Below are 5,264 nucleotides of genomic sequence, written 5' to 3'. Positions count from 1 at the left end.
CTCGAATGACGAAAAATAACGGTCTCCTCCTGGAGCTCACAGCCAACTTGGCAAAAAGTTTCTAAGTGCCCACGGCCCTGCCGAGCTTTGGCGTCCGCCCAGCGCCGGTTCCGCAGTCGGCCTCGAATGACGAAAAATAACGGTCTCCTCCTGGAGCTCACAGCCAACTTGGCAAAAAGTTTCTAAGTGCCCACGGCCCTGCCGAGCTTTGGCGTCCGCCCAGCGCCGGTTCCGCAGTCGGCCTCGAATGACGAAAAATAACGGTCTCCTCCTGGAGCTCACAGCCAACTTGGCAAAAAGTTTCTAAGTGCCCACGGCCCTGCCGAGCTTTGGCGTCCGCCCAGCGCCGGTTCCGCAGTCGGCCTCGAATGACGAAAAATAACGGTCTCCTCCTGGAGCTCACAGCCAACTTGGCAAAAAGTTTCTAAGTGCCCACGGCCCTGCCGAGCTTTGGCGTCCGCTCAGCGCCGGTTCCGCAGTCGGCCTCGAATGACGAAAAATAACGGTCTCCTCCTGGAGCTCACAGCCAACTTGGCAAAAAGTTTCTAAGTGCCCACGGCCCTGCCGAGCTTTGGCGTCCGCCCAGCGCCGGTTCCGCAGTCGGCCTCGAATGACGAAAAATAACGGTCTCCTCCTGGAGCTCACAGCCAACTTGGCAAAAAGTTTCTAAGTGCCCACGGCCCTGCCGAGCTTTGACGTCCGCCCAGCGCCGGTTCCGCAGTCGGCCTCGAATGACGAAAAATAACGGTCTCCTCCTGGAGCTCACAGCCAACTTGGCAAAAAGTTTCTAAGTGCCCACGGCCCTGCCGAGCTTTGGCGTCCGCCCAGCGCCGGTTCCGCAGTCGGCCTCGAATGACGAAAAATAACGGTCTCCTCCTGGAGCTCACAGCCAACTTGGCAAAAAGTTTCTAAGTGCCCACGGCCCTGCCGAGCTTTGGCGTCCGCCCAGCGCCGGTTCCGCAGTCGGCCTCGAATGACGAAAAATAACGGTCTCCTCCTGGAGCTCACAGCCAACTTGGCAAAAAGTTTCTAAGTGCCCACGGCCCTGCCGAGCTTTGGCGTCCGCCCAGCGCCGGTTCCGCAGTCGGCCTCGAATGACGAAAAATAACGGTCTCCTCCTGGAGCTCACAGCCAACTTGGCAAAAAGTTTCTAAGTGCCCACGGCCCTGCCGAGCTTTGGCGTCCGCCCAGCGCCGGTTCCGCAGTCGGCCTCGAATGACGAAAAATAACGGTCTCCTCCTGGAGCTCACAGCCAACTTGGCAAAAAGTTTCTAAGTGCCCACGGCCCTGCCGAGCTTTGGCGTCCGCCCAGCGCCGGTTCCGCAGTCGGCCTCGAATGACGAAAAATAACGGTCTCCTCCTGGAGCTCACAGCCAACTTGGCAAAAAGTTTCTAAGTGTCACATCTCTGAAAAAACGGCTAAGTGTCGACTTTCGAAAAAACGGCAAAGTGTCACATCTCTGAAAAAACGGCTAAGTGTCGACTTTCGAAAAAACGGCTAAGTGTCAACTTTCGAAAAAACGGCTAAGTGTCGCCTCTCTGAAAAAACGGCAAAGTGTCAACTTTCGAAAAAACGACAGAGTGTCGCCTCTCTGAAAAAACGACTAAGTGTCGACTCTGAGAAAATGGCAAAGTGCCCACGGCTCTGCGGGCTCGTGCATCCGACCCGCGCCGGTTCCCCAGCCGGCCTGAAATAAGGCAAAACCAGCCTCTCCGCCTGGAGCTCAGAGCCAACTTGGCGAATATTTTCTAAGTGCCCACGGCTCTGCGTGGCTACGGCGTCTGCCCAGCGCCGGTTCCTGGGTCGAACCCCGAGGACGAGGAATGCCGGTCTCCGCCTGGAGGTCCCAGCTTAATCGGCGAAAATTTTCTAAGTGCCCACGGCTCTGCCGGGCTCGTGCATCCGACCCGCGCCGGTTCCCCAGCCGGCCTGAAATAAGGCAAAACCAGGCTCTCCCCCTGGAGCTCAGAGCCAATTGTGGCGAAAAAACGACTAAGTGTCAACTTTCGAAAAAACGACTAAGTGTCAACTTTCCAAAAAAACGGCTAAGTGTCGACTTTCGAAAAAACGGCTAAGTGTCAACTTTCGAAAAAACGACTAAGTGTCGCCTCTGAAAAAACGACTAAGTGTCGCCTCTCTGAAAAAACGACTAAGTGCCCACGGCTCTGCGGGGCTTGTGAGTCCGCCCCGCGCCGGTTCGGCGGTCGGCCTCAAAAAGCGAAAAATCAGCCTCTCTCCCTGGAGCTCACCAAAAATTTGTCGAAATTTTTCTAAGTTCTCCTCGAGGTACCAGGGGGTGAGGTACCCGGGCTAAGGTGCAGTACCTTTTTTGGTCTTCAGGTGCGCCAGAGTACAATGAAATGGTCCCAGTAGTCAGTGTACTCATCGACTTTCCCCCCGTTTTCCAAAGCACCCCGTTTACGAGTATGGAGGAGATGGTGCTGGTCTCCCCACGGCGTCGGACACGCCGTCCTCGACAGCACAAGGTCGGATAGAAGACCTGAAAAGCGCCGTGGCACGCGCTGGAGGTGTCACTGTGGCGAAAAAGTGACTAAGTGTCAACTTTCGAAAAAACGGCTAAGTGTCAACTTTCGAAAAAACGGCTAAGTGTCAACTTTCGAAAAAACGGCTAAGTGTCAACTTTCGAAAAAACGACTAAGTGTCGCCTCTCTGAAAAAACGGCAAAGTGTCAACTTTCGAAAAAACGACTAAGTGTCAACTTTCGAAAAAACGACTAAGTGTCACCTCTCTGAAAAAATGGCAAAGTGTCAACTGCGAATGTGGTGGTGCATGGAAGGAAGTGGAGGACGGCCGCCTCCTTAAACACAGGCCGAAGAGGAGCGTCAGGGCCGGCTCCTTAAACACGGACCGAGTGTCGCCCTTAACACAGACCAAGCGGAGGACGGCCGCCTCCCTAAATACAGGCCGAACCGGAGCGCGAGGGCCGCTCCTTAAACACGGACCGAGTGTCGCCCTTAACACAGACCAAGGGGAGGACGGCCGCCTCCTTAAACACAGGCCGGAGAGGAGCGTCAGGGCCAGGCTCCTCAAACATGGACCGAGTGTCGCCCTTAACACAGACCAAGGGGAGGACGGCCGCCTCCTTAAACACAGGCCGGAGAGGAGCGTCAGGGCCAGGCTCCTCAAACATGGACCGAGTGTCGCCCTTAACACAGACCAAGGGGAGGACGGCCGCCTCCTTAAACACAGGCCGGAGAGGAGCGTCAGGGCCAGGCTCCTCAAACATGGACCGAGTGTCGCCCTTAACACGGACCAAGGGGAGGACGGCCGCCTCCTTAAACACAGGCCGGAGAGGAGCGTCAGGGCCAGGCTCCTCAAACATGGACCGAGTGTCGCCCTTAACACGGACCAAGGGGAGGACGGCCGCCTCCTTAAACACAGGCCGGAGAGGAGCGTCAGGGCCAGGCTCCTCAAACATGGACCGAGTGTCGCCCTTAACACGGACCAAGGGGAGGACGGCCGCCTCCTTAAACACAGGCCGGAGAGGAGCGTCAGGGCCAGGCTCCTCAAACATGGACCGAGTGTCGCCCTTAACACGGACCAAGGGGAGGACGGCCGCCTCCTTAAACACAGGCCGGAGAGGAGCGTCAGGGCCAGGCTCCTCAAACATGGACCGAGTGTCGCCCTTAACACGGACCAAGGGGAGGACGGCCGCCTCCTTAAACACAGGCCGGAGAGGAGCGTCAGGGCCAGGCTCCTCAAACATGGACCGAGTGTCGCCCTTAACACGGACCAAGGGGAGGACGGCCGCCTCCTTAAACACAGGCCGGAGAGGAGCGTCAGGGCCAGGCTCCTCAAACATGGACAGAGTGTCGCCCTTAACACAGACCAAGCGGAGGACGGCCGCCTCCCTAAATACAGGCCGAACCGGAGCGCGAGTGTCGCTCCTTAAACACGGACCGAGTGGAGGACGGCCGCCTCCTTAAACACAGGCCGAACAAAATGACACAAAGTGTCAACTGCGAATGTTGTCCATCCAAGGAAGGAGCGTGATGCCCGGCCGGCTCCTTAAACACAGGCCGAGAGTCGCCCCGGACGGTCCGCCTCGCGGCGCCCGTCTGCTCGGATAAAATGACACAAAGTGTCAACTACGAATGTTGTCCATCCAAGGAGGGAGCGTGATGCCCGGCCGGCTCCGAAAACACAGGCCGAGAGTCGCCCCGGACGGTCCGCCTCGCGGCGCCCGTCTGCTCGGATAAAATGACACAAAGTGTCAACTGCGAATGTTGTCCATCCAAGGAAGGAGCGTGATGCCCGGCCGGCTCCTTAAATACAGGCCGAGAGTCGCCCCGGACGGTCCGCCTCGCGGCGCCCGCCCGCTCGGATAAAATGACACAAAGTGTCAACTACGAATGTTGTCCATCCAAGGAAGGAGCGTGATGCCCGGCCGGCTCCTTAAACACAGGCCGAGAGTCGCCCCGGACGGTCGCCTCGCGGCGCCCGTCTGCTCGGATAAAATGACACAAAGTGTCAACTACGAATGTTGTCCATCCAAGGAGGGAGCGTGATGCCCGGCCGGCTCCGAAAACACAGGCCGAGAGTCGCCCCGGACGGTCCGCCTCGCGGCGCCCGTCCGCTCGGATAAAATGACACAAAGTGTCAACTACGAATGTTGTCCATCCAAGGAGGGAGCGTGAGGCCCGGCCGGCTCCGAAAACACAGGCCGAGAGTCGCCCCGGACGGTCCGCCTCTCGAGGCGCCCGCCCGCTCGGATAAAATGACACAAAGTGTCAACTACGAATGTTGTCCATCCAAGGAGGGAGCGTGATGCCCGGCCGGCTCCGAAAACACAGGCCGAGATTCGACCCCGGACGGGCCGTCTTCTCCCGGCGCCCGCCCGCGTACGCCCCCCATCCCCGGTCGCCCGTCTGCTCCCGGTGGGCCTCCGAGTACCCCCTCACCCAACTGACCGACTGGCACTCATGACCCGCCTTGGTAGGGCCTCCATCGGCCTCGGCTCGTCCGACGTCGGGTGGACGGTTCCTACCCACTGCGGGTCGCACTCTAGCGCCCCGGCCGCTGCGTGAGCGTGCGCTCCCCGCGCCGCCCCGCAGGCCCCGGCGCGACCGTACTGCGGCGAGACCGAGACGACCCGGTTTGGCATCCATCCCACCTAGCCACGATCCACGGAGGCCGAGCGAGCGGCTGAGTGTCGGGCGCCGCGCGTGCGAGCGTCCGCCGGCCGCGCCGGTCCTTCCGCGAATGTCGTTTCTCAAACCCTCCGGCTTGATAGCGGCGGCAC

The sequence above is a fragment of the Syngnathus leptorhynchus genome, unplaced genomic scaffold (assembly GCF_054491065.1).
Source record: "Syngnathus leptorhynchus isolate UIUO unplaced genomic scaffold, UIUO_Slep HiC_scaffold_165, whole genome shotgun sequence".
NCBI classification, from domain to species: Eukaryota; Metazoa; Chordata; class Actinopteri; order Syngnathiformes; family Syngnathidae; genus Syngnathus; species Syngnathus leptorhynchus.
Note: the sequence above shows the minus strand (reverse complement) of the source record.